The 18,911-nt window shown below is 43.2% G+C and overlaps 1 protein-coding gene across 7 annotated transcripts in view; it reads left to right on the forward strand.

Moving 5' to 3' along the window:
- The first annotated feature begins 1,067 nt into the window (after positions 1-1,067).
- Positions 1,068-18,911, forward strand: part of Myo6 (myosin VI) — a 136,128-nt gene continuing 118,284 nt past the window's right edge. For all 7 annotated transcript variants that reach the window (XR_009057035.1, XR_009057036.1, XM_057768793.1 and 4 more), the window contains exon 1: positions 1,068-1,234. The gene's annotated coding sequence lies outside the window, so the exon portion shown is untranslated. The remainder of the gene's footprint in view (positions 1,235-18,911) is intronic.

Below are 18,911 nucleotides of genomic sequence, written 5' to 3' on the forward strand. Positions count from 1 at the left end.
TTGTTTTCAAATTTGCATAGGAATGTAATATTTAATTTAAAAAGATGACTCATATGACCTTATAAAGACAGTAAAATTAAAGAATCAGAAAGATAAAGTGGGGTAGTTGGCTAAGTCCTATAAAACCAGTCCAGAAGGATTATCACTATTTCGAGGCTAACTCAGGTTGCATGGCAAGTTCCAGGGCAGCCTGGTTACACACTGAGACTCTCAAGAGTCCAAATAAACAACAACAAAAGGGGCGGGGTGGAAACTCAGGGGCTCCAAGAAGTCAGTGTGACATGGCCATGGTAGGCCAGCCAAGGAAGGGCAAACTTCCTTCTGTGGTCCAGTCCTCCAGGGGCCGAACAGGAAGTTGACGCAGGCATGTGGAGAGGGGCGTGGGGAGAACAGGCCTAGTAGCTATCAGGCTGTGCCACTGAGAGCCCCGCACGTGAGTGCGTCCCCGCTCACTCTCGACTTTCCTCCAGCTGACTCTGCGGTGCAGATGCACAGGACCCGTGATGGGGGACTGGGAACAACCTTTATTGCAACGACGGGAACTTCGTGTGACCACCTGCGGCAAGCTCCTAGCAGGGATGCACCCAGAGCCTCTCCGTTCCTTCCCGACCCTGCGGCCCCGCCCTTTCCAGGTCACTCGCCATTAAGCCCCGCCCCTTTCCTGTATTGCATTCCCGAGTCCTGAAGCTCCGCCCCTTTCAGCACAAGCTCTCCGAGGCCTCCCCTTCCCAGGTCCCCGGACCCGGCGTGCAGGGACCCCGCTCTTCTCAGTTCACGCACTCCACCTCACCACCACACGTCTTGAGGCCCCGCACCTCCGTTTCTTCATTCCTAAGACCCCGCGCCTTTCAAGTCCGCCCCGCCCTCCTCCCTTGGGCTCCGCCCTTCTCAGCCCTCGCTCCTCAGGGCCCCGCCCCTTAAACGGCCCCGCCTCTTGGCCATGAAGTCCCGCCCTTTTCCTGATCGCCCCGCCCCTCTCCCACTAAGTCACGCCCCCGCCCCCGCCTCCCGCCCCCTTGGGCGCTCCGTAGAAGTGACGTGGGCTGCGGGCTGGGCACTCAGCAAGGCTCCGGCCAGCGGGCGGAGACCGATCCGGGATCTGTCCCAGCAGGAAGCGAATCCCGGCGGCCGACGTCTCCGGTGCTCGCTCTCGGCCGCGGCGTCGCGCTCTCCCTTCGCGCCCGCAGCCCGGCATCCTCTCCGCAGCCGCGACCCCTCGCACCTGCCTCTCCGGGTGAGTGTGGGAGCTTGCTCGCCCGCCTGTCCCTGCCGCCTTGGCCTCTGCTCGGCCGAGCGCGGACCGGAGTGCTGGCTTCTCATTCCCGGGACGCCGGGGCGCCTGTCATCTGACGCTACTGCGTCCCGGGTCCCGGGAGTCCCACCCGACATTGCGAGGTGGTTTTATTTTTTCCTTTGGAAGCACACTGAAAATTCGACACAGACTAGTTTGTTGTCAGAAGTAGAGATCAAATGATGCCATTAATAATTTAGCCGTGTCGAAGACCTTGGTTGCGTTCTGCAGGGCTGGAACTTTAGTCCTTGAGCGGTCTAGTATCTTGAGTGTGAGTTTTATGGATGGGTTGCTGAAAAAAAATAACTTCGTTAATTCCAAAATGCCTTAAACTAACTTAAACACGCTAGCTCTGGATTGTATTTTTAAATATTAAATAATTTGATAAGGCCATTCTTACATTATCTATGTCAGGAATATTTACACAGAGTTACATTTATCTGGCAAAAAGTATGTAGGGCAGGGCTATTTAAATCCTAATGTGGAGATATTGTTGGGGCACTACCCAAACGCTGTTCCGAGTTCATATGTGCTGAATAAAAGCTTCGTTTGCTCTTCTGGTACAGTTGTAGGATGTTCGAATATTGTCCCCTTAAGACTTTCAGCAGTCCTTGAGGCTCAGCTGTAACTATCTGCACACCATAAAATGTGAGTCTTAATGGTCGTGGTACAAAGGTTGGTCTCTGAACAGCAGCGTTTCTGTACAAATTAACTCAACTTCAAGATGTCTTTGGCTTATGGTTTCCTAACTGGGAAATGTTTAGTGAAAAAAGTCACCTTAGTGCCCTCTAGCATTAATTTTAGAAATAGTCACAAATGTTACAAGGGAACTGGAGGAAGAGCCAGAAACAATGCAGCTCTTCAGAATAGCTCATTGACTTTTAAATGTCCGCTCATTTTTGGTGTTTTCCGCTGCAGGAGTAAATATGCACAGTGGTAAACAGAAGTCATGTTAGTCTGATGCTCATCTGCCCATAGTGTTTTCATTTTGTGTATGTGATCTGTTACCTGTTTATTTTTCTTCTTTTCCAGTTATGTAAAGTTACTTGTAAATGACAGGGACCTAATACTACCATTAAGCAAAGACTATTGTGATGCTATGCAATCTAGAATATACATACGCTTTTTATTGCCTAGACACATGAGCAAGAAACGTGAACAACTAAGATATTTAATGGAAACTACAACAGCATATTAAAAACAAAGATGGTAAATTATAGTCCATAGGGGCTTATCTGAAAGGGATTTTCCCCTGTTTATGCGATCAAGTTTTAAAATAACAGTGGCCAGGAAATCTGAGAGAGGCCAAAGGCTCTTCTCTCATCCTGTTGTGGCTTTGCCTGGAGTCTGTGATGGATCATTTATTGTTTAGACAACTGGTCTGTATCTGGGTTCTGAAAAGCAGCTGCCTTTAAACAGTTTTAAAGATTTCCACCATGCAAGGGCTGAATAAATATATAGGCACTCCACATTAAAAAAAATTCACTAGTTTTTAACTTTCTCTTGGTACTTAAAGCTTCACTTAGCGTACATAAAATGCCAGTTTTAAAAAGTCAGGTTTGGGAGTATAATTCAGTGGGTAGAACCCTTCCCTAGTGTATGTGAGGCCCTGGGCACTAAATTTTTTATTTTTCTGTAAAAATGTTTTAATAAAACATCTTATTTAAACATAAAGGATTGATAAAAGCATTACAATTTGAGTAAGGCTCACACAGTATAATGGGGATTCCAAGAAAGAGATATTTTGTATCAGTTTCTGAACTGGCAATTTAATATCGGTGTGACACACACAAGCAGAAGGTTTGATTTACAAAATCATTTTCCGGGTTGATGGTCTTGTTTTTTTATAGAGGAGAAAACAGAGGCTCAGGGAAGGAAATGCTTGCATGTGGCTTTGGAGGGGACAAAGTCCGGACTCTGCATATACTTGGTAGTCTTCTGACAGTGTAGTCCCCTGCCCTGTTTCGCCAGAAGTTGCTTTGAATTTCTGTTCACTTGGTGAACCAGTGAGAGACCTTTGTAGAGCTGGTCTGGAGATTTGAAGATGGTGAGGGTCCGTGCATGGAGTCTGGAACGAATTGAAAATTCTGTGTCTTCTTTCTGGTGCTATGGCATCATTTCTGGGGTAGTTCCAGCATGTAATAAGTATTATGTGCTTTTCATCTTGATAGGCTTATAGGAATTAACACTGCAATCTAATCCTGGATTGATTTCAGTATAGCTGAGCAGTATATGATGTTTCTGTTTAGGATAGAACTTCAGTGTTTTTTCTTCATGTGAACTATATTGTTGCTCCAAAATACAGCAGCTGTCTCTTAAATATTATTTAGTTAACTCTAATCTTAGGGGGGAAACATGCTTCAGGATTAAGATATCCAGGCCTGTGAGTTGGCTTAGCAGGTAAAAGCACTTGTCTGCATCCCTGGTGCCGAGTTTGAGCTCATGAGAAACAACTTCTGTGAATTGCCCTCTGACTTTCATTCATACGCCATGTTACATAGCCATAAACAAATAATTGTAATTTAAGAAGTAAAAAAAAAAATTAAGACATCCTCCTACCTCCACCTCCTGAGTTTTGGGATATATATAGGCTTGCAGCTCAGACCTATGCTTTTGGTGCTGGTATCAAACCTACCTCCATGCTAGGCAGGCAGTTCATCAGGGAAACTACATCTTTAGTCCAGGACAAATTTTATCTGTCTGTCTGTCTGTCATCTATCTATCTATCTATCTATCTATCTATCTATCTATCTATCTATCTATCTATCTATCTATCTATCTATCTATCTATCTATCTATCTGTTGTTGTGTGTATATAATTTGTGTGTACACACATGGAATACCTGTGGAAGCCAGGGACAGTTTTGTGGAGTTAGTTTCGGTCAAACTCAGATCATCACGTTTGCATCCCAAGTGCTTTTTTATCTGCTGAGTCATCTTGCTACGCCCCCCCCGCCCCCCTTTTGAGGTAGGGTCTTACTAGTAGGTAGTAGTCTACTAGGTAGGTACCAGTCTCACTATGTAGCCCTGACTGGTCTGGAACTCACTGTATAGACCTCTAATCCACAGGGACACATTTATCTCTGCCTCCTGAGTGCTGGAGGTATATACCATCACACCTAGTTTATTCAATGTTTTTTGATCAAGATGATTTGTGGCTTTTTAAAGAAAATTTGTTATTTGTGTGTGTGTGCAAGCATAATTATGGATGCATGTAGAGACCAGAAGAGGGTATCACACAGCATGGGCCTGGAGCTAGAGGTGATTGTGAGCTGTCCGTCTTGGGTTCTAGGAACTAAACTCGAGTCCTCTGGAAGAACAGCAAGGGCTTTAACCTCTGAGCCATCTCTCAAACTCCCCAAACCAACTTAACTTTCCTTTCCTTTCCTTTCCTTTCCTTTCCTTTCCTTTCCTTTCCTTTCCTTTCCTTTCCTTTCCTTTCCTTTCCTTTCCTTTCCTTTCCTTTCCTTTCGCTCAAGCTTCAAGAGAGTATCCCTTGAGCTGTAATATACCTAAAGGGATGAAATAGCAAGATCCTTTTGGATAGATGTATAGGGAAACAGGGACAGCTGAACTGAGGCCACATGTATAGGGGGTTTTCGTATTGGAACTCTTAGAAATTTGCATCCAAGGATACTAATATTCTAACGTAAATGAAAAATAATCCAATGGTTTAAATATGAATCATTAATGTTTGATTGGTAAAATGCTTTATTTTTCTTTTAGGAGGAGGTGAGGGTACAGATAATTAAGAACTAACCAGAGTTACATAACTTAGTTTTTAAATAACTTAGTATAAAATAGCATATTATTGAGACATTAGATAATGTTTAGAGGTACCAGGAACTTTTGTATTTATAACAGTATGCTTTTATTTGATAGATTTTAGTGGGCAGGTGAAAGCATAAATATTAGCATCACAATAACATGAAGGTTTGAGAAATCACCACAAATGCACCAAAATTTTCTCTGTGAGTACTGAAGCCTAGGAAATAAACCCAGCGCACAATTCTGGCATCTTTAGAAATCTTGTTGGTGTTAAATAGAGAGGAGATAATTGGCTGTGCAGAAAGCATGCGTCAGGTGAAACCAAAACACCAAAGCACATTCCTTCAGTGTATATTCACATAGGGCGAATACTAATATTCGTGCTGACTAATATGCACCAGGGAAGCTCCCGGCAAAAACACAGGCATCTTTTGTGTGTGTCTGTTACGTCACTTGTTATTGTATTTGAAAGTAACCAGGGGTTGGAGAGATGGTTCATCGGTTAAGGGCACTTGTTGTTCTTCCAGAGGAACAGAATTCGGTCCCCAACATCCTTGCTGGGTGGCTCACAGTCACCTACAAATCCAACTCCAGGGCATTTTGTGTGTCCTCTTCTAACCTCTGCAGACACCCACACATATGTAGCATATACTTACACAGATACATACAAATAGATAAAACTATTAGTTTTTATTCTAAAGAAAGTAATTAGCTGATTAACCTTTAGGCAAACTCTTTGTGTGGCAGAGTTTTGGTGATGATGGATATTTGGATCTGGGAAATATCAAGATTGGCAGATGTCTAGGAAGATACATTGAAATCATACATTTAAAATCTACAAAGAGACCCAGTGGCAGGGCCTGTAGTTCAGGTATACGAGAGACTGATGAGGCAGGAGATTGAACTCATGGTTTTACAGCCAATCCAGGCACTATGACGTGATCATCCCATCTCAAAAAAAAAAAAAAAAAAAAAAAAAAGCCTAGCATGTATGGAGTCCTGGACCCTGGACCCAATTTCTACACTGTGTGACACTGGATGTAGTGGTACTTCTCTGTAATCCCAGCACTCAGGAAGCAGAGACAGGAGGACCCTTGGGAGTTTGAGGCCGGCCTTGATCCCCATCCCGGTTAAAATCTGAAGGTGTTAATGTCAAAAGGAATACCTTCCTTGTGTGAATATCATATGCTCTCTCCCTCCCCCTACACATATGGAAATAATTTCAAATGCATTTTTTTCTTAAAACAACTTGATAAAACAGGCATAGCAAATTTATTCTTGTTTTGCAGGTATGAAAATTAAGATTCAAAACCTTAACCAGTACTTAATGTCCTTTAGAAGCATCTCTGAAGATGGACCATCTCTGTCTTCCCATGGTGGCAGCTCCCCAGCAGTGTTTCTCTACTCCCGAGTGTTAGGATTAATCTGTTAGCAAGTGACTTACTTCATGTTGTGATTTTAATCCAGACATTTCGAATTCTGAAAAATCAAAATCAAGGACACTTAAATTTTGTTGCTCCTTTTTTTTTTTTTTTTTTTTTTTTTGAGAGAGAGTCTTGCCGTGTAAACATGCTGGTCTCTAATTTTCTAATTTGCCAATCTCCTACCACAGTCTCCTTTGGCATCACTAGGCTTTGTGGTTACAGGCTCTATTGTGTGTGTGTTTTACTCCCCCTCCCCCATGTATGTTTTGTCTTTTTGTTTTGTTTTTGAGAGAAAGGGTTTCTCTGTGTAACCCTGGATGTCCTGGAAATTGCTCTATAGACCAGGCTGGCCTTAAACTCAGAGATCCACCTGCCTCTGCCTCCCAAGTGCTGGGATTAAAGGCGAGCGCCACCACCATCTGTCTCTTTTGTGTGTTTTTCTTTTTTTCTTTTTTTTTTTTAATATTTATTTATTTATTATGTATACAATATTCTGTCTGTGTGTATGCCTACAGGCCAGAAGAGGGCACCAGACCCCATTACAGATGGTTGTGAGCCACCATGTGGTTGCTGGGAATTGAACTCAGGACCTCTGGAATAGCAGGCAAAGCTCTTAACCGCTGAGCCATCTCTCCAGCCCTCTTTTGTGTGTTTTTCATGGCAAGTAGATGAACACAAAGCTTTAATACTTGTGCTGTAGCTACAGACAGGTTGGTAATGAAATTTCTAGCTAGAGACTTTTTCAGGGAAATGAACAACTGGTTAGATATAAAGGAGAAAAATGCTCCGCAGAAATTTTGATAATACCTTTTATTACTTACTGTATTGGTATTGATCTAACGGTTATCACTCTTTTGGTAAGGAATCTTTGGAGACTGTGTCTGTGTGGGATGGTTCCCATATGCCTTCATTCATTTAACAAATGTTTGCGGGGCTAGAGAACCGATTCACAAGTTCAGAGCACTCTCTGGTTGCTTTTTCAGAGAACCGAAGTTCAGTTCCCAGCCCGCACACTGGGCAGCTCCTTAAGTCCCTGCAAGTTCAGTTCCAGGAGATCCAGTGCTGTGTTTTGCCTCAGGGCATCTGCACACAAATGATTTCCCCCTCTTTTTCTCTCTGTCTCTGTCTCTGTCTCTCTCTCTTACACACACACACCTTAAACATTTGTGTGTTTACTAGCGACCAGGAAGTGCTCTCAGCCCTGGAGATACGATGACTATACTGAAGCCAAGTCCTTGTGCTGAGTGACATTTCATTGTTGTTTTGAATTAAGTTAATTATAGACTTTTCATTCCAGTATGTAATCAACAGGGCAGACTCTAAAGTTGGGAAATAGACAGTTGTCAAGGCAGTGTAATTTGAGGGCTTCTGAAAGACTTATTTGCCCTAAAATATTCTCCTCCTGGAGACGCCCAGTGCGCCGGGTTATAGCAGTTTCATCTCTCTGCACATAAATACCAGGATGTTTCATTGCTCATCACGGTGTCAGGACACAGGGCCCATGTGCTGGTAGGAGAGGAGCTGGTGTAATTTAAATTGTAGCTGTGGCTTATTGGGCTTTAACTATGTGCCAGGTACTATGCCACAAGAGTAATCAAGTCATATTGGTTAGTCACAGTGTCACCATTGGGGCTTGGCACCGTGACTCGTTTTACATATTGGGAAACTGAGACAGAGACACGGAATTTGCTCAAGCTCACAGCCGACATCCAGATCCCCTTAGCGTGTAGTAGGTACTTACGTGGACAGAGTGCTTATACATAGCACTGACTTCTGTTCTGTGTGCGGCAGAAGGTGGAAAGGAAAAGCCTTGGAGAAGCGGATGAGAGTGGAGAGAGGAGGAAGTGGGGGAAGGTAGGTGGGCATTCCTTGATAACTGCTTGCCCCTTAGGTAGGTTTATGCCTTCCTGTGGAAGCTCTGGGGCCTTTAAACATGAATGTTTATGGGTCTCCTTCACTGGTAAGAGGCCCTAGGCACACCCAAGAGGTTTGTTTTTTGTTTTTGTTTTTCCTAATCATTAACTCCAAATTAATTTATTTGGGTTTCAGTTTTCTCATTGTAAAGTGGAGGCCATGCTGCTTACCTGGAGTGCTTGTTTATTTATTTAATTTTTGTTTTGCTTTTTAATTTTATTTTTGTTTTTACATCCCACCAAAATTTCCCATTCCTCCCCTCTTTCCAATTCCTCCCCCCCACCCTCCCTCTTATCCCTCACTTCCATCCACTCCCTCCTTCACTGTTTCTCCTCAGATACAGGAAGGCCTACAATGGATATCAGCCAGCCAAGATATATCAAGTTGCATTGAGACGAGGCTCCTCCTCCTTCTCTTCTTCTTAAGATTTTAATTGACTTTACCTCTGATTCTTCAATTGCCATCAGTCCAGATACAGAATGGTTCACAATGTCCCCGTCTTGATCATCATCTCGCCTTCATTTGGTCATGTGTAATGGGGGACTTTTCACCCAAAGAGTAAGAAAGGAATGTGCTAGAGAGTTGGGTAGAATTCCGAAGGTGGTTACTGTTCATTTTGAAATTTAGCTGTGCAACAGAATTACCCTGTGAACTGGTAAAAACACAAAGAAGGTGAGGGCAGGGCCAGTGTCAGCTTTTAATAAGCTTGCCTTTGATTTACAGGCATACCAACATTTGAGAAGGGCTGGCTTACAGCTTTCCTTCTCCCTCTTCTTAGGAAGGGCTTCAACAAGAAAGCAAGTGGTTTGGATTATGCCCGAGATGTGAGGAAGAAGGAAGTGAAATATCCCCTACCAGAATCCTTTCGCTGATTTTTTTTTTTTAATCTTACTTGAAGCTTCCGGCATTTATATTGAGCCAGAATAATACAGTGTTAATTTTCATAGCTAAATTAAATTATAATGACTTTTAGCTTTAACTGTTTTTGTTTAGAAGCGAGTTAATATGTCACTCTTAAACTGCCATAAAAATAGCAGGAATAAATATGTGCTTGCATATGTCATAAGGAAAAAGTTTTAAAAAGGTTTAGTTAGATTTCTTTAGCATAAACTGCTGAAGAAGCAGAGTCGTTGGTGCTAGTCATACCAGGCAAAATAGCAATAGGAAAGAGGACTCTTCTTGATGATGCAAAAGACAGCGGTGTTTGCAGCAGTTAGGGAGCAAACAAGGGTAGCTAAGCATTGAGGAACTAGCAGAGAAGGCGGCCATTCTCTGGAGATCACCAGAGCCGAGAGCTGGCACTGTGGAGGAGGGCCAGTGGGAGCTGTGACTTTGAGGCAGAGCTAGAGGAAGGGAGGTCCCCTCACTTCTGCCTTGGGCCTTGGCCTGTGACTTCCATTGGCAGAACCTAGCTGGGGAGCTAAGCGACTCTCTGCAAGCTGCTCCTCCCCACAGAGGCAGAGCAGCTGCACAGCTGTGGGAGGGCAGATGGGGAAGAGCTGGGAGATTAATTAGAACCCTTGGGAATTGGAAGCATTCTCTTGGTGAACTTTAAATAACTTGTTAGCATTGTGATAGATCTCTAAAATGCGTGGGATTATTTGTATATGACATAATGAATATATCTTCAGTTTCTCATTTAACTAAACATCTATCTATCATCTCTCTCTCTCTCCCTAGCTATCTGCACAGATTATATTTCCCAGTGAGAAATATAATCTATGTCTGTTAAAGACTTTTCATTACTATACCATTTTTTACCATTTGGTATTCTTGGTTTAATTGAATAAATGGGTTTCTGTAAAAAAAAAAATTAAATAACTAAACAAATTATTTGCAGAGTCATTGCTCTGACTTGTATTTCTTACTTACTAGGCCAGTGTTTGTTTGTTTGATGCTGTGGGACAATGGTCTGTACTCTGTCACTTGTATTTTAAATAAATGCTGATAGGCCACCAGCCAGGCAGGAAGTATGGACGGGGCAACCAGGCAGGAAGTAGAGGCCGGGAGATGAGAATTCTGGGAAGAGGAAAGATTCAGTCTGCAGCCGTCATCCGGACACAGAGCAAGCAAGATGTGACTGCCTTGTGGAAAAAGGTACCAAGCCACGTGGCTAACAGACAAGAATTATGGGCTAATATAAGGTATAAGAGTTAATGAGAAGCCTGAGTTGCTAGGCCAACCAGTTTATAATTAATGTAGACCTCTGTGTGTTTCTTTGGGACTGAATGGCTGTGGACCTGGCGGGACAGAAACCTCTGACAGCAGTTTGAGTCAGGGTTTCACTGTGTTGCGGGGACTGTCCTGGAGCTTCTGGAGTTTCTCCCTGCCTGTGGAGATCACAGCTGTGAGATGGCTTCACCTGGACTTTTCTGGAAGCAAAACACTTGATGTAGTAACAGCTACTAGAAGTAAAGCAACAAAAAGTTATCCCTCCTGCACACTCCAGCTTCACCAGTGATCTATTCTTTGTGTGTCCTGGAGACTGAACCCAGGTACTTGCTAAGGGCAACTGTTCCCCCTTAGCCAGTCTTAATCCTAGAAAAGTCTGTTACTTTGGATACATTGACTAGAGGTACTAAAGAAAGTTTGTCTACTTAAAGAGATAGTACAAAGGCTCTTAGGATACGAGCAATATTTTCCTCCAAAATAACACATAATTCACATTTCCTTTCTTCTCTCAAGGGGTCCACTGACAGAGAAGCTCTGTCCAATAGCTTTCTCAAAACTGTATTAGATACTTTTCATAAGGCTGTGACAGAGTGCCAGACAGAAGCAACGTAAGGGAAGGGTTTATTTTGGCTTACAGTTTGAGGGGAGACATTCCACTGTAGGGACGCTGTGGTGCTGGGAGCATGAGGCAGTTGGCCACGTCGCTTCTGCAGTCAGGAGTAGAGGGATGAGTGTTGGTGCTCGGCTGGCGTCCTCTGCTTACCCTTTAAATTCTGTCCCAGACCCTTGTCCATGCCGTCATGCTGCCCTATTCGTGGTGGGTCTTCCTCCTCCGTGAAACCTTGTAGAAATGTTCTCATAGACACTCTCAGTAGTGTGTCTGTGAGAACAGTGTGTCTGGAAAAGGTGATTGTAAAGGAAGTAATGAATTAAAAAAATGTTTTGCTTCACTTTTATGTGTATGTGTATGGGTGTTTTGTCTGCATGTCTTTCTGTACACCACATTCATAGTGTGCACTTGGATCCAGAAGAGCGCATTATATCCCCCTTGGACTCAACTCACAGACAGATGTGAGCCACCATGTGGGTGCTGGGAATCACACCCTGGTTCTCTGGAAGAGCAGCCACTGGGCCGTCTGTCAAGCTCCCCATCGAGTCATTGTTTAATGAAAATTAGCCATCCTAGCTAGATTGCCTACTATTGAGAAAATTTATCAGACATCTGGCTACAAGAATTTTGCACACAAATAAAGGCTACCTTTGATTGAGGTTTTTAAAAATACTTTTCTCAGCTTTTCTCTTTTTTAAGTCTCTTTTTCTATGGTCTGTGTAATCAAAAGGAGAAAAAGGTTTGGGATCACTTCATTACTGGAATATTCAGGTGTTTTCTCTGAATGTGGTTTTCTTTTTTCCATTTTATTGAGACCATGTCAAGTGTTTGTAACAACCCCTAAAAGTCTGCTTTATTTAAAAAAAACATTTTTGTTATTACATTTATTTTCTTTGTGTGTGGAGGAGTGTATATAAATATATATGTGTGTTTGTATCAGAGGGCAATTTATGGGTGGGACCCAGGGATCAAACCCAGGCTGTCAGTCTCAGTAGCTAGCACCTTCTCTCGCAGTAAGTTATTTCAATTAGAATTTAATATTCCATTTAGTAATAGATTCTAATCCCCCCCTTCTCTATCCTCCCTCCCTACATTCCTTCCCTTTTTTTCTTTTTTCCTTCTCTTTCAGCCAGGAAGGCCACATAGATTAGGAATTTAGAAATAAGCTGTTTATTTGGCAATTTTAATGAGCTGTTAAAAATAGAGACCATCCAGTGCTGGCTTGCATGATGTTGCATGGGAATGCAGGCCACTCTTTACTAAAGGCGTGTTTCTGGATATGGTCCATGATGCATGGACTTTGGTCCTTCGGGATCTTTAGATCCTGGCTCCTTGGCATGCCATATTGAAATGGATTACTATGTACTTTGAAACAGAAGAACACAGGAGAGTTATTGCTTACCCGAACGAAAGACTTTTAGGCTCCTGGGTCAGCTTCAGGACTTATGGGCAGCACAATTACACACTGCAGAGTGGACTTCACTGTGCTCGCATTTATCCTTGCAGCTGAGAGCTGAGGTCTGAATAACTTGCTGAGGGGCAGGAGAAGTGAGGCGTAGAGCTATGTCTGCCTTCAGCCGAGCTGGCTCCAGAATCTTTGTCTAATTACAATCTTAAGTTCACCTTTCTTTGTGTTCTTTTAAAGACACGGAACTTTGAAAAATTCTTTAAGTTTTTAAATTTTTTTTTTTAGAGAGTGTGTCTTACTGTGCAAATCTAGTTGGCCTAGAACTTAATTATTTATCAGCCTGGCTTCTGACTCATAGAGATTCTCCTGTCTCTGCTTCCTGAGTGTTGGGATTAAAGATGTTTGCCCTCTCGCCCTCGGGGTTAATCTGTTACTTACATATGCCCAACAAGGGATGCTCAGATTGATTCCTGTGGCTGCTGCCCACTTTCAAGACTAAGACCTCTCCTAAGTATCCATGTTCCTGCTGAATCTGGACTTCCCCCCAGATTTCCATTGCCTCCCAGCTCCAGCCTCCACTGCCAGCTGGTGAGATAGGGGAGAACTGGACACACAGAAACTGAGCCATTCCTCCCAAGTATCGGTTTTAATATGTACTTGGTGTATCTCCTTTAAACAGTTGTTTTCTTGTTTCTTGTGTGTAAAGGAAATGAATTGATTTGTGATATTTGCTACTCCGGGAGGAGTCTCATTTATTCCAGGACTCAGCAGGGCTGACAAGATGGCTCTGCAAAGTGGGTAGCTGTGTTTGCTGTGCAAGCCTGGTGACCCAAGTCCCCTGGAACCCATGTGAAGATGGAAGGAGAGAACCCACTCACCAAGTGACTCTGGCTTGCACCTGGCACCTGTACCCGCCTCCCCCAAAGGATACTTTTTAAAAAGGGACTCCGTAGGGATTTATTTTGTAAGGGGAAGAATCTTTTTGAAAACGAATCATTGTTTTCTAGACTATACTAATAAAATACATCCTTACACCTTATTTTTGTATATTCACAGTTCTAGCTATATGTGCATTTGGTTTAAATGTGCCAAAATGAAATTTGGTCTCATTTTGCTTTTCATATTTTCCTTGAAGAATGGCTGGAAGGGCTGGAGAGATGGCTCAGTGGTTAAGAGCACTGACTGCTCTTCCAAAGGTCCTGAGTTCAATTCCCAGCAACCACATGGTGGTTCACAACCATCTGTAATGAGGTCTGGTGTCCTCTTCTGGCCTGCAGCATACACACAGGCAGAATATTGTATACATAATAAATAAATAAATATTTTTTAAAAAAAGAATGGCTGGATGATACTATACACTGAAGCGCACTTCAGTGGGCTTACCTATGGGAAGAAGCCCTCTTTTGAGCAGTAGTGTGAGCTTCAGCATACGGCACAGTAGTAAGTTATTTTCCTGTTGTGAAATTCCTGAGTTTCAAGCCTACAAGATGGCTCAGGAGATAAAAGAAAGCCTGACAACCTGAGTTTGAATCTTAGATTCCATTTAGAAAATTGGGTCCCAACAGTTGTCTTTTGACAACTATATGTTTGAGGACACACACACACACAGGTTAAATAGGTGAGGCATCATGGTGCTCACCTCTAATCTCAGGAAGCAGAGGCAGATGGATCTCTGGGAGCTCAAGGCCAGCATCATCTATATAGTGAACTCTGGAACAGTCAGAGCTACATACCAGAGACACCCTGTCTAAATAGCAACAACAGCAACAGTAGTAATAATAATGCCCAAAGCAAAAATAATAGGTAAAACAAAGTGTTTTTTAAAAAAAATCATAAGGTGTCGAGTTCTGCTTTTTCTAAATCCACTGTTTCCCATGTCTGAAATAAATTTTCTGATAACTGGATACGTGTTGGAAGATAATTTATTTGAAGTTATCAAGTTGAAAAGCAAATAAACTGTTGTCTGGAACGCTCTCAGATAGTTGTTGGTAGAATATTCTCTGGACCTCATATCTTGCTAACGAGGCCTTGATCCCAGATTCACTGCAGTCTGTATTCTTCCCTGCACACTTCACAATGCCTACTCTGTAAGCTGTTAGTTAATAGATCCTGTGGCCCCATTGAGACAATTTTTCTTTTTGGAGTTCTTTGGTTGTTAAACAGACTCCCCCCTCCTGCCCTCTTGCTGGCCTCTGACTTTGCCTGTTTGTTTCTCCTTCCCCGCCCATTGCTTCTCATCCTCTTGGCAGTCGGCACTTGGCGCTTTGTTCTCTCACCCTCTTCTTATGGTCGTCATGTTAGCCTCATTGCTCACACTCTCATCCTTATGCATAATTTTCAAGAATTTATTTTGGTATCATCTTGGCAGTATTTTCAAACTGATGAGTTTTCCAAACCTTACCCGTTCCTTTCAGATTACTCTTTTGTTTCTTACATGGCACTGCTCTGGCCCCAGAGCTTCTGTTCAGAACTCACATTTACCCCACCCTTCCCATCATCAGTTGGTAGATTTCGTGGTCGTCCAGCACTGTTCTGCCTCTGGGAGATTCACCTTGTACCCTGATTTTTAATTTGGGCTGCCAGCTCACAAATAACATGGAGACTTATTATTAATTATAAAAGGTCAGCCATAGCTTAGCCTTATTACTAACCAGCTCTTACAACGTATTAACACATTTCTATTAATCTATGTGTTGTCACGTGGCTCATGGCTTTACCTGTCCTCCAGCATGTCTTGTCCCTCTGCATCTCCTGGATGACTCCACCTTCTTCCCAGCATTCTCTCTGCCCTGAAAATCCTGCATAGCTATTGGCCATTTAGCTTTTTATTAAACCAGTCACAGTGACATATCTTCACACAATGTAAAGGAATATTCCACATCACCCCCGTTGACTCCTTCTCTCAGATTGGCTTTATCCTGAGAGGGTTCTACATCTAACTGGAACAGCTGATGTCAGTCCCCTCCCCAGTAAGAGTCCCCAGTGGCCGCTCATTAACCATCTTCACAATCCAGACTCTTATTGGAGGAGCTGGGCATTGTCATGATGATCTTGGGTGTCTGTTCCACACATCTGGGAAGAAGGAACTTCAGCTGATTAGTTGCCCACAGCAGATTGGCTTATGGTCATCTTGTTTGTTAATAGATGTGGGATGGCCCAGCCCAGTGGGGGCTATACCATCCCTGGACATGTGATAGAATCTATTAGAAGGCAGCTGGAGGTGAGCCTGGGAGCAGACCAGTAAGCAGAGTTCTTCTGTGGTTTCAAGCTCTGCGCAGTGTCTGCTGGGGATGATGGCCTGTGACCTGTACGTTGACGTGAACCCTGTCTTCCTCAAGTTGTTTATTTCAGCAACAGAAAGCAACAGTAGAACAGATTGCAAACCCTCTTTGTTTCTCTGTAACCCTTGATCTATTGTTCCACCAGAACATGCCTCACACCCCTGCCTGTGTTTGGCCTAGCCTCATGGACCTGTTCCCCAGACATGTTGTCTTCCTATTCTTGTTCAAACTGACCCTTTGTTTGGAATGAGTCAGTCTTATGCATCTTTTAGGACTTGCTTCAATTACTTCTTTCAAAGTAGCCTTTTGGGTTAGTTCAGTGGTAATGTGCCTGCCTAGCGTATACGAGACCATGGGCTAAATACCCAGTATTGAAACCAGGTAGAGCTGGTAGCACGCACCTTTAATCCCAGAACTTGGGAGGCAGAGTCAGGTGCATCTCTCTGAGTATGAGGGCAGCCTGATCTACAAAGCCAGTTCCAGGACGGCCTGAGCTGTTACACAGGGAAACCTTGTCTCAACAAACCAAAGTAAAAATGAAAAAATGAAGAAAAAAGAAACTCCCCATTATTGATAAAAATCACCAATATCCTTTAAAAGCGTATGTTTATATTATAAGTATACTATAGCATCAATAACAATTATGCAACATGTATTTCCAATCACTTACTAGATTGTGACTAGAAGGTGTGAGCCACCTAGGTCTCAGGAGTCTTTTCCACTCCTTACAAATTATTGAGGACACCACAAAGCTTGTAGACTGTCTAGTATTTACTACATAAAAAGTTAAAACTTAGAAAATTTTAAATTATTTAATTTGCTAAAATATCAGTAATAGAGTATATTGATGAAAGTAACATTTTAGGAAACATGACTTCTAGGAAATGGAGGCGATGGCATTGTCTTCCCCTTGGCGAGTCTCTCCATTAGTTTAAGAGAGGCTGCTCAGGCTCTCAGTCGGCTGCGGCGCACTGCTTCTGTGGATGCATTCGATATAAAGGAAATGCAGCCTTACACATGCACATCGCTGGGAAGGGAAGGTTTTCACTTATTTGGAGAGCTGTTTTCTTTTTGCTCCTTCACTAAATCTACCCAGTGCCAGCTCCATCCGTTCTAAGAGGGACTCCTGGAAGCAGCAGTGACCTCTCTGTGCTTGCCACAGTGCTGCCCACCAGTCTGTTGTGCACTTGGAATGCTCTTTCCCCTGGGGCTAGTTGCATTGTGGATGCGCATCTGGGAACACATGTTGTACTGCGGCATGTAGATTTTTCTCAATTGTGTTGTATGAAAAACTGCTGTTCACTGCCTGGAATGCTTGGATTTGTCATTGCCAGTAAACATAGTCAACTGTTTTTCCTAGAGTGACAGGCTTTACTCGGGATAAAGAGCAGGACAGTGAAAGAGTTCTAAGTTTGCCAGGTATCAAGGTTGACAGGACTTTATTTATTTTTATTTTCCTAGTCAGAATGGTGTTTTTTGATATAAAGGGCAGTTCCCGATGACTCCAAACATCCGCACAAATCCTTCCCTCAAAGCAGATGTGCCTCTGAGTGCTTCCCATTCCATCCTACGGAATAGCAAGCACACGTCAGGACGTGACGACAGTTTTCACTGATTCCCAAGGTCATTCTTAGACAGCGCAGGGCTGGCCACTGCCACAGTTTTACCACCCAAGCTGCTACGTCATTAGTTCAGAAGAAACCCCACAGAATGAAGACAGTTTGACTTTGCTGAGGCAGTTATCCACTGAGTCAGTGGTGGCTGTGTCCAGGTATCGTGAAGACTAGCTGTGTAGCCCACAACAGTGGGCTATGACCCCTTGCCTTTCTTCCCAAGTCATTGAAACAGAAGGCTCAGAGTGGCTCGAGGAGGGCCGGTGGGGACTCACAATTCATTTGTTTCTGTCAGAATATGCAGTTAAAATACTCTGAGGCAAAATAACCATTGCGGTGGGTCACCTCTGTAATCTCAGTACTTGGGAGGCTAAGGCAGGAGGATTGCTTTCAGTTCAAGGGCAGCCTGAACTGAATTTAGAGGTAACTTTAGACACACTTTTCATGAAGCCGTAGCTACGACTTCCTTCCTGTGCTGTGAGGTAGCTAGTGTCCAGATCCCTCACGGAACAGTCTTCTGACCTCTTATCTAGAGCTCCAGGGTCAATGTCTGCGTTTTTCCACTTCTATCTTGCTGATGTGAACAGCTTGCTGCTATTAGGTGAAAGATTAAATAATAAGCTTCCGGGATAACTGGACGTTTACTGCATGACCTCTACTGTAGAAAACAATCAGTGTATACCTGGCAAAAGCAAATGCCATCATCTGGGTGTTTAAGAGAGATGCTTATGCCGATACATAAAGGTAAAAATTATCTGAAAAAACTGTTTGTTTTTTTTTTTTTGGTTTTTCGAGACAGGGTTTCTCTGTGGTTTTGGAGCCTGTCCCGGAACTAGCTCTGTAGACCAGGCTGGTCTCGAACTCACAGAGATCCGCCTGCCTCTGCCTCCCGAGTGCTGGGATTAAAGGCGTGTGCCACCACCGCCCGGCTGAAAAAACTGTTTTTGATGTTAGAGATTTAACTCAGGGACTTAGCAGGGCTTAGCACTCTACCAACTTAACCCTTCATTGAACATTTTAAATAAAGAACTTCTTTTTTGTCGAGGATTTAATTTTATTCATGTGTGCGTGCATGCATGTGTGTGTATGTGTGTTGTGTGTGTGTGCACGCGCGCTCGTGTGCTTGGGTGCCTATGGAGGTCAGAAGAGAACACAAGATCCCTTGGAGATGGAGTTATAGGCATTTGTGGGCTGATGTGGGTGCTGAGAATTGAACTCAGATCATCTGGAAAAGCAGCCAGTGACTCTAATCACTGAACTATCTTTCCAACCTCAAGAGAATATTCTCTAAAAATCATCTTACTGTTGAAAGTTTTAAGTACATTCTGAAAAGGAAAGATGCGGGTATGGCCCACTGTGTTCTTACTCAGGTTCAAGTTACCAACTCGAGACAAGCTTGCTTTATTTTGCTTTTTCATAAAAAGATATTT

This window comes from Chionomys nivalis, chromosome 4, assembly GCF_950005125.1.
Source record: "Chionomys nivalis chromosome 4, mChiNiv1.1, whole genome shotgun sequence".
NCBI lineage: Eukaryota > Metazoa > Chordata > Mammalia > Rodentia > Cricetidae > Chionomys > Chionomys nivalis.